This window comes from Chenopodium album, chromosome 19, assembly GCF_948465745.1.
Source record: "Chenopodium album chromosome 19, dcCheAlbu1.1, whole genome shotgun sequence".
Classification (NCBI taxonomy): Eukaryota; Viridiplantae; Streptophyta; class Magnoliopsida; order Caryophyllales; family Amaranthaceae; genus Chenopodium; species Chenopodium album.
Window position 1 is genome coordinate 16,001,261 of NC_137852.1, and position 12,062 is coordinate 16,013,322.

The window sequence follows — 12,062 nt, forward strand, 5'->3', positions numbered from 1 at the left end:
TTGTGCAAACTGATACTGGTTCCTTTCCGGAAACAGATTATTTTTGTAGTATGGAGCAACCAATTCCCCTTACTAATCAAAGTGTGGGGATAGGCTCATTCACAAGAATGCTTGTTGATCCCGAGTATGTTAATGAACATCTTTCAGAGATTAGGTCTCCGACCTCATTGCCTAATGTTGAAACCTCAACAAGCACACAACCACAAGCCATTCTCGATTCTCTTGACCCAAACAATGTTGATGTTTTTGGGGATGTCGAGATGAATGATACTGATGAAGATGATGATGAAGATGTAATTGAAGCTCGTGATAAGGCAATTAAAGATAGCGCTCCTACTACAGACTTCAATGAAGTGCCGCAAGTTGATCCACGTTTGAATAACTCATGGATGACTTGGTTAGGAAATGAGACATATAACAAGGGTGGAGAATTTGAGGTTGGACAGTAGTTTGATTCATTGCAACAATTGAAAGATGCTGTGAAGTCGTACTCCATTGTTAGAAATCAAACCATTCGAGTTGTGGAGGCAGAGCCAGAGAAATATGTTATTGAGTGCAAGAGGAATGAGCAATGTAGTTGTTCGTGGAGGCTAAGAGGAGTGAAAGATCCAACACTATCTACTTTTAAAATTATTCGGTACAACGACCCTCATGCAAGTAACTGTGTTGGTGACATCGACTCCATGGATCATAAGCTACTCACTTCTGAGTTTGTTTGCAATGCTCTTTTAGATGTCCTTCGCGTTGACCCTTCATTGAAAATCAAGACAATAGTGCAACTTGTGAAAGAGAAGTTTAAGTTCTCAATAACCTACAAGAGAGCATGGTTAGCGAAACAAAAGGCAATAAAACTCATTTATGGGGATTGGGAGGGTTCATTTCAAGAGTTGCCTAAGTACATGCAAGCGTTGAAGGAATCAAATGCTGGAACTGTGGTTGAGTGGAGGTTGTTACAGAGTACGGTACCTGGAACTTATGTTTTTAAACGAGTTTTTTGGCATTCAAGCCATGTATTGATGGATTTCGTCATTGTAGGCCCCTTATCACCATTGATGGAACTCATTTATATGGAAAATACAAAGGGACTCTACTTATTGCTATGGGAACCGATGCTAATTTTCAATTATTCCCCCTTGCGTTTGCAGTTGTTGAAGGAGAAAACAATGATAGTTGGTCTTGGTTCATGGCTTATATTAGAGCTCGGGTAACAGATAGAAAAGGTCTATGTGTGATATCTGATAGACATGCTGGCATTTTAGCAGCAATGGATGAGGTTGGAAGTGGTTGGGAGCAGCCCAATGCCTATCACAAGTATTGCACACGTCACTTGGCTTCTAATGTGAATTCAAAATTTAAAAGTGTCGTCATAAAGAACCTTTTTGGCAAAGCAGCTGATGCAAGGCAGAAGAAGAAGTTTGATCACTACATGAACAAAATTGGTCACTTGAATGTAGAGGCTCGTTGGTACTTGATGGAGATTCCATACTATAAGTGGTCCATCCACCATGATGGTGGTTTAAGGTTTGGTGTGAAGACTACAAATATGTCAGAAGTTTTCAATGGAGTCTTAAAAGGGGCTCGTTGTCCCCCGATAACTGCCTTAGTGCAAATGACCTTTTTTCGAGTTAACTCCTATTTTGCAACTAGACGAAGTTGGAGTAAAAGAAGACTTGAAGAGGGCCATGAGTTATCAGAAAAGGTTACAAATATAATAGAGGCCAACATAGAGAAAGCCATGCACCATGAGGTTGTTGGCCTTGTTGCTTTTGACTATGATGCCATAGGGTTGTATCAAGTTAGGACAAGTCGTGGAAGTAGAAAAGCTGGTAAAGGTGGTAACTCCCACAATGTGAATTTGATGAGAAAGACATGTACTTGTGAGAAGTTGAAAATATAAAAGTTGCCATGCTCTCATGTCCTAGCAGTTTGTCGGCATCGAAGCCTATCACACTCAGATTTTGTGGATTCGTTTTTTAGGACCGCCGAATACGGACTTTCATATTTGAAGTGTTTCTCAGCAGTTGCTGATCCTTGCCAGTAGTCTAATTACAATGGACCTAATGTTGTAGCCAACCCAGATCTAAAAAGAGGCCCAGGTTGACGATCTACTAGAATCCGAAAGGAAATGGATGAGCATCCCTATCGTGTCAAGAAGGCATGCAGTGTTTGTCGTCGACCTGGGCATAATAAGAAGACATGTCCTATAATTAGTGGTGGTGTTGGATCATCCGAGTAACGACCATTAGATATTACTAAACCGCTTAATTTGTGTTGTAAAATTTTGAAATCTTTTTTTTACTTTAATTTTTTTTATCTTACTTACACATGCTAAAAATTAATTAAATTTCCTCTTATGATGCAGGTCCCATGGATCCGGTGATTTGACCAGGCCCTATTGATTCATCTGTTCTACAGTTGCAAACTTCCCATAGGAGTCATGATGTTTGGAGTGGTGTGGCTAATAGAGTTTTGTCAGTTAGGGAGAATGTGGTCAACTTAGGACATGAGTGGAGGGTAGAGGGTGGAGTACTAGACTATGTGAAGCGTGTTGGGTTTTACGATGTGCATAGAATAGCGGGTGGAGGATTTTTGCTTGACCGTTCTCTTCTCACTGCATTGGTTGAGAGGTGGAGGCAGGAGACACACACTTTCCATCTTGTGGTGGGAGAGGCCACCATTACTTTACAGGATGTCGCCGTTTTGTTAGGTTTGAGAGTTCACGGCCCACCTGTCATTGGTCCTCCGCTTGAGGGATGGCATGACCTTGTTGAGGAGTTGCTTGGAATTCGACCTGGTGTTGATGATAAGGGTAAGCCGTTTCTAGAGGGATCTTCTTTGAAGTCGAAATGGCTCATACGACACTTCTCACAGATTCCAGAGGGTTCCGATGACGTTACTGTTCAGCGACATAGTCGCGCTTACACTCTGACTCTCATGGGATCTATTCTCTTTGCTGACAAGAGTGGCGATGCAATGTCACTCTACTACTTGCCTTTACTTATAGATTGGGAGACAGTTTCGACCTATAGTTGGGGGAGTGCGACTCTTGGTTTTTTGTACCGTCAGCTCTATCGAGCATGTTAGAGAGGAGCGTGTCAGATTGGAGGCCCACTTATCCTTGTGCAGTTGTGGTCGCGGGAGCACATTTGTATTGGTAGACCCTTTGTAAGGAAGCCTCGAGATCCGCCGCAAGAGGACCATTAGGAGGAGGATGACATTTTGGGGACTCAGCATGAGCGAGGTGTGGACTCCTTGGCGTGCAGGTAGTGTATTGCTTACAGTTTTAGTTCTTACATTGTTGTCCCTTATAACTAAGAATTGTTATTAAATATTTTTACAGTTGGCTACGTGTACATCTTTCATGTGCGCATACTGCTTCTGGACTCTTATACTATCGAGACGTGTTTGAACATCAGCATGAGGACCAGGTATAATTAGTGTTTTTTTTTTATTCTTTGGTATTCGTTAATTATAATAGTTATATTAACTTATACAAATAATATACCTATTTTGGGAATTAGATGATTTGGCAGCCATATACCGAGGCGGTGATGGAGCGACTTCCAGAGATTTGTCGCTCTGACATTCACATTTGGCGTGCACACGCCCCTCTTATTTGCTTTGACGTCGTTGAGTTCCACCTCCCAGACCGAGTCATGTGTCAGTTTGGGTTAGAGCAGCCGATCCCAGAGGCAGTTGACACGGATGTTGCTCTACACAAGAATGATCGAAGGGGACAGCGTAATTGGGAGATTCGACATTCAGATCATGTACATGAGTGGGGTCGACGAGAGGCATTAGTTGTCCAGGGTTACCCATTCATCGGGACTTCTTCACTAGTCATGACAGAGTATATGGCTTGGTACCATCGTATCACGAGGTTGATCATTACTCCACCTTCGCAGCCACGCCCCCCGAGCCATTACCAGCCATCTAGCTCTGACTTAGTACTTGTATGAACTTCATTTGATCATTTCATTTCAATTATAATGTAGTTTTTTCGTTTTTGAATTCATTGTACTAACATTAAAACTAACTTCAATGTAGGCACATGTTGTTGCTGATTTGCACGCGAAGCTATCAGGAGCTACTGAGACCATCTCTGATTTGCCACCAGACAAGGCTCTACCATTTGCTATACAGATGATACAGAGTCTTACATCATTTTGTGGGCAGACCTTGTCTAGGGTTGGGCATTCACACCTTATTCAGCAGCCTCGAGTGTCCACTTCGATACCTTCTTCTGCTTCTATTGTGCACACTCGGCCAATTAGACCACAACCTCATCGTGGTGGTCTTTCATCACGTGCCTTTTGTCCACCGACTCCCATTCGCTCTCCTTTACATGCTCCTTCTCCCTCTCCTATAGTTCGACATCCAGTTGTTACTTCTGCTCCACATTTTCCACCTTCCCCACCTCCTCCTCCTCCTCCTCAAACTCTACTCATTACTCCTCAACATATCGTGACATATCCTCCACTAGTGCAACGCCAATATCATAGAGTTCGACGGCGTGGCAATAGTGACTCTCAGCTTGGAGTTGGCCTGCATGACATTCCAGAGGACGATACATCTACATCAACTTCATCATCACTTCATGGGAAGAAGCAACGTACGAGCTAGGTGTATATTTTAGTACAATTGACATGCTTTTTTGCAGATGATTAGTATTTGAGACTTTGTTTTTATATTTTGTTATTTGATAAGTATTTGACATTGCTCTTAGAATACCTTAATAGAAATTGGACATCCATGGATTAGAATGTTTAAGCTCATTAACTGGTTATTTGTGGTGGTTGTGTTGAAGATATGGTAGGTTTTAAGATTTTCCAGGTACACTTGCAGGTTTATTATTTGGCTGATTTCACTGATATTTTGTTTTTAAAAAAAATTTACAGTAAAAACCGCTACTTCAAGTAGCGGTTTGTGGCTGGACCGAGAAAAAAAAAACCGGTTTGATTTCCTTAGCTGACGTGGACGGTACGGTGGGATTTAAAAAAAGATTATCTGTAATTTGGGAATTAGATAATTTCCCAACATTATATAGGGAAAGGGACCGTGTTTTTTTAAGTGTTACAATTTGACCGGCATATAACTTTACTCAATTTAATTTATAAATAAAATAAGAAGTAACTGGGGTGATTGGAGTATTAAAAATTTGTAACAGAAAAATAGTGGGCTTAATAGTTTGTTGAAAAGTAATGAATGTGAGAGGAAAGATGTGATAAAAGGAATAGTAGTGGGTTTGGGTGGGGACCATGAGTGTAGAGAAATATAATATTTTAATGTAGCTTTTGGCCAAAAAAGGAAGTGTAACACTTTAAAAAACACGGCCGGAAATGAGAAGTGTAACACTTAAAAAAACACGGAGGGAGTAAAAAGTTTCTTACTTTTCAATTAATCCCTCAAAAATACAAAAAATTTATAAAATAAAGAGAATAAGAGTGAAATTGGGAAGAGAATTGATCTGTATCATTTATTCCATATGATAAGGTATATATATACATACAATATGATTAGGGTTTGGATGGATAAGAATATAAACCCTAGATCTAGATTGTTCCAGAATGATACAAAGGAGGATAATGGATATCCACAAATATTTCATAACACTCCCCCTTAGATGTCCATTATCGAAGACTGTGCCTCATTAAAACCTTATTAGGAAAAACCCTGTGGGTTAAAACCTAATGAAGGAAAAAGTGTACAACATTCTTCGTAATGCGCTCGAAATGCTGCCTCGTTAAAAACCTTACCAGGAAAACCCAATATGGGACAAAAACCATGGTGAAGGGAAAAAGAGTGCAGCGCGTAATTTCTCCCATTGATGAATACATAACTTGAGGTCTTTTAATGCAATGAATCCAATGTAGTTGAGAGTCTTCCCACATAACGCAGAATAGTATCATCCCTTGATTTTCGATCCTCCCAAATCTTCAAATCTTTACGCGAACAAGTGAGTCTTCATATCACCAAACCTATAACAATAGTACATGTGTTTGTCCATATTGCATTCGAAATCTCTGTTTAAAGTTGCCTTAACCATTATACTTTATGCCTTCTTCTGGAGGCCGTGAATAATATAAATTGATGATCATTATTTGATCAAACATTTCTTAATAATTATATGGCAACACATGATATTATTAATGTTTTTAATCTTAATAGTATAACACATGTAATTATATACATTGATCATGGTTCATCTGGACCATAATAAAACAATCTCAAGCAAGTATCCCGTTAATATTCTGTAGAATTTTCATAATTGACATGATAGTTCTCTTGAAAATACAAATAGTAATTCTCACTAACTTTCATATGCTCAATCTTCAGGTTGAGATGTCAGTAGTCACATTGACTTATCAAGAGTTTGATAATAATTGAATTGCAATATTCAAGATATAAACTTTGTAGGGCTGAATATTTAAATACGTCGTACATAAGTTCTTCAGGAACTCTTCTTACATGATTCATTACATGCTATTCAATCGACGTCATCAATATTTTCATCACAGGTATAAGCCCATTGGAACATAAGTATTTCTTTCTAATTTTCCATCAAAATTGTAAATATGTCTTACTATACTTTGAATGAACATTGACATACACCACAATTATTATATAGAAATTAAAGCATGCAATATGAGATATAAAAATATGATAAACAAATTATACAATGAGTAATGCATTTACAACTTCGAACATATGCAATGAATAATCCAATAACCTAAGACTCACACATGCATATGAACATACATAGGACTCAAAATAATGCAAGACACTGTACAGTGTAGATTTCAAATCCATATTTCATTGGACTTCTGGTCCATGATAAACTTTAGATTATTATCATTATGCCGACATCAAAATGGACATATATTTCAGATCCCTTATTCACTAGTCCATTCTATCATGCATATGCATATTATTTATCAGTTCCATTATGTACCGGTATCATAAAATTCCTTTAACGTACATTTCGCATGCTATTTTACTATGATATCTGAATACATTTCTTATTGGTACCATCATAACTTTCTTACATCATAGGCCATCTATTGTAAAATTCAGATATCTATACCACTTTTAGGGTATTTCATACACTATGGTATTTATGTACTATTACACTATTAGTGTTAACTGCACTATCTTGCCATATATCATATCTATGAGACATATCTTTATTTTGGAGCCGATCATACAACCTACGCTTTAGCTGTAGTGATTAAAGTATAATAGGCAAGATTTTATCTCAATGTATATACATAATATGACCAAAATGTATCTTCAACGCTATGCAACATGAGTCATAACTGAATACAAATCAAATCATAAATGTGCAACATATCTTGATAATATGTAGACAAAAGTTGGCATATAGCTTTTCAAACTACCATTATAGGGATCATAATTATTATTTTATATTAAACAAGTTCTATCTGTTCCAGAGAACAATTTCAATGAAGAATCATTTCTTCATTAACTTTACATTGCATGTGTATTTATTATTAACCTTTTCATAATATGTTCTCTTATGGAAAAACAATGTCAATGGGGAGACATGTTTTGTGCAGTTGTACGTTTTTCCTTCTTTTCCAATTTCTTATGTGCTGACATATAATGATCTCAATCAAAATAATTGTTATACAAACATAAATCACTTGCTTTTAGTTATACTAGGTGGTGATCTTCTAGATCTTTAAAGACTTAAATAGTGTATTAGGTGAGCTTCTGGTCACCTATTAGTTGACAATAATATATAAGTTATTTTGGTGAACTTCTGGTCACCCATTACTCTTTTATATAAGAAATCAAAACCTATTAACTCTTGAAATTTGCATTAATACAAATTATTATGAATCACTATTCAAATATAGCTCAATCTCAATGTTATGTCTTGCCATTCAATTCATTTCATATATCTATCATTGAGAGAGCGTCAGCACATTATCAAATGAAACTTCAGGTTTCCATAACGGGTAATTATTAAACCCGGATGGCATAATTTAATTATCACATCCAATCACTTCTCTAAATTTGAACTCTGGTCAGTTTTCCAACACTAGTGATCACTTTATTAAACTTACTTTATGCATGGCCATGAATATGATGTGATATTAGAACATCAACATATATTTCTTTATATTGGCAAGACAATCAATTAATACTTTATCCAATAATAACTCATACTCTGATGAACCTTTGGCAATTATCTTGATACATGATAAACTTGTTGGACATTTAATACTCTTCCAGAGTATTTTATATAATTATGGTACATATCAATTAATATATATAATCTCTTCCAGAGATCTATTCAAATGTATCACCTCGTCAAATTATTGTCAATAATTTCTCCTTTCCTATTTAAAGTTTCTTATCTTTGGAATCCATTGGGCTATCACGCTTCAGGCGTTCTTTAGGTTCATTGGAGCATTTATAGCTGGTATATTGTCAATGACATTTATTCATATCCATCTAGATGGTATCGTTATAAATTTCTTATAACTCCTTGACATTTAAGCTAATACATGTACCAACTTGACCATCTATATACATATTATTGGCCATGTGCAAGATTTACATAAAATAAAAGTAATCCCCCCCTTAAGCATGCATATGGAGTATTAAGATTCTTTTGGTAATGTCATGTATCAAGCAAATTGTTCATATACAAATATTTTAATACTTAATTATAGCAAGCAAGGTTATGCTTAGATATAGAAATTCTTATATATAGCACGCTTATAAGTCATGTTCCTCTTGCCCACTTATATCAATAAATATCAAGTAAAGTTTATGATATTGTCATATATGTTTCTCAAACTCATAAAACATTATTACTTGCTCAAATAAATAATCTTTATTCAAAAGAAAATATGTCAACTATTTAGACCTATCTTAAATATTTCTCACAATATTGTATCTACAGGACCACACTAGCTAGTTTCATGAAGGAAAGAACATTTTGGCAACATGATTTAGAAATTATTACAAGTTTATAAGTCATATCCTTATACACTACTCTAATTCATAAGGTTTAAAGGCCTTCAAAGATCAAATAATATCCCGACATAAGCCATGAGCTTATTTTAACTTGTTGCCTTATTTTCTACTTTGATGACTTCACAAAACTAATTACACATATGTGCATTTCAACTTCTAACTCCCTTAGTAAGTATATACATGAAGTAAAAGCAAGATCCCCAAATCCGAGTGGATCAAAATACAATCAAAGGAATATGTACAAATATGAAGCTTTAATCTTTTCGATTAATTTGATAGTATGGTTTGTTTGATCATCACACATATAATTATATAGTTTGTTTTAAACAAGTACCGACATAATTAATCATAGTATCAATGATTAAATGGCACAAAACTATGTTCACAGTTTACTACATTTAGCGTATGATCATAGATACAAATTACATATGTTTGAACCAATCAAAAGATAATTCAAGGAGGTTAAAAACAAATAAAATGCTCATATATGGAGTATAAAGAATGCTTAATTCACAATTAAATTAAGCGTTTAAATAGTAATTTCATGTTGGAAAACAAACCAACGGCTAGCATTATATTAACTTTATAGAGTAGGTGTATTAACACTATAAACATGATTCTAAGGGAAAGTCCCCAAGCAGTCCAAAAACAAGTCCAGATAGATAATATATGAATCATTATCAATAAATCAAAGGCTCATAGTGTAGCAATTCAAATATACGAATCACATTTCTTTAAAATAACAAATATTTTATTGACCAATCCATAAAACCAAAAGGAGTATGATACCCTACAAGACTAAGATTAAAGCATCTGGTCATACAACTAAAGTGAAACCAGATAATGCCCTTTTGTGCAAGTGAAACACTACTATGAAACTAACTAATAAACATGATGATATACACTGTAGTAATAATCATGTTTTGTTGCCAAAATATGTGCGCTATAGCTATAAATTTAAATTAATAAAACATACAGTAGAAATCATCAATAAAGATCTGACTTCCCCATATATGTATATATTATAAAATATTCACACAAATATAAACTTTAATATGTAACATTGCATTCGAATTACATTTAATCACTTTAAGCCACAAAACACTACGAAAACTAATAACCAATATAGCTAGAATCAATTTTCCGCTCAACAAAATAATATAGAAGCTAAACACATAGGTCACATACTACTAATGTATGTTCAACACTAAAATAGTTCAAGGGGCTTGATAACTAATAATCTAATATAAATAAGCCTAATGGTGATTAAAAAATTCAATAATAAGGTAACTGAATATATATTACCTCAATTCCTTGCTTGTTCATCAAGAGTAATGTAATTATAAAGTAATTGCATATTGAGAGTAGAGTAGAGATAAATCGTTGAAACAGCCAATCATGGATTATTATTCATATGCCTAATGACACTATTATTCTATTATAATATTCCAAGCTACTCATTACCCATTAATAATTACAACAATGTATAAGTCACACAACACAATAGCTACGCCTACTAGAATCCTAGTATATGCTCATCATCATATCCAATAAACAGTTGATATTAGGATAAATTATGGGAGTATATATATTTGATTATATGATATATATGATATCTATATTAAGTTAGGCATATTTCTTATCCTACTTGCTGTAGGGTTAGTGCAAAAATACTTGTGTGGACCTGGTTCACAATAATATTATTATGGACCCGAGGTTTATACACACGCAACTGATATTATATTAAACATAGTGACCTTTATTTTTAACATAGTAACCTTATTTTTAATATAGTAACCTTTATTAAAAGTTGTATAACGTTTAATACTATTGTGAACTTGAAGTACGACGTTATGACCTTAATTTTAACACAGTGACCTTTATTATTAATATTGACCTTATAAAATATTTCATTAAAAAAATTAACCTCTTATAGCCTATATATTACGAAAATGACTTTTATTTTCAACATAGTAACCTTCATTTTATTATAGTGACTTTTTTTTTATTAATGAAACAACCATAGTTTCTCTAATGTTAGTGGTTCACAATAAATTAGTGTGAACCAGGTTCATTTAAGAATTTGTAGGGTTAGTGATCTTGTTTTGCCGTTAGCTTGTATAAATATTGCTATGCACATTATTAAATGAAAAAAATAGCTTCTACTGCTTATCTTTTCTTATCTTTAGAGTTGATTAGATTAAACATGTTAATCATATACAAACTTCATATATATGTGAATTGACGCCGAGAAGCAAACGCATACCAAATAATACAATTTAAGCAACACAATAATAATTTACTGTAAAACCCATTATATGAAATTAAAGTATCCCGTAATTCTAAGATGGATGTGAATTCAAACAATACCAAAGATTTATTTTACGTCAAACAACTCAAAGTAATAGAACTAAAATAGAACAAACAAAATGTTTGCATATTCCGGCACCCTTACAACTTAATTATATGATGTTAAAATTAATTGATAAATTACAGTATTACAATAAGAGAGTAAAACCATCATATTAATGAAACTGATATCAAATTAAATCTTAAAATAAAGAATTGTCAAATCTATTACCCTATGAATATGATATTAAACCAAATTGATAAAACTGGTTTATACATTATTGATTCAAAATAGTATATGCGTACCTTTTGTGGCTATGTATATTCAACTGTATATTTGTGAATTGATCGAACTCGCTTAAATTAGAGGTATGGTGCTGATAACGTGTTGTAAAATAAAGAAAATAAGAGTGAAATTGGGAAGAGAATTGATCTGTATCATTTATTCCATATGATAAGGTATATATATACATACAATATGATTAGGGTTTGGATGGATAAGAATATAAACCCTAGATCTAGATTGTTCCAGAATGATACAAAGGAGGATAATGGATATCCACAAATATTTCATAACAAAAAAGTATAAAATTAAATAATACTCTCTTCGTTTTAAATATTTGCTCTATTTCTCCATACGCAAAGTTTTCGGATAAATTAGAGAAAATAATAAAATATAGTGGGGTAGGTAGAAGAATAACAAA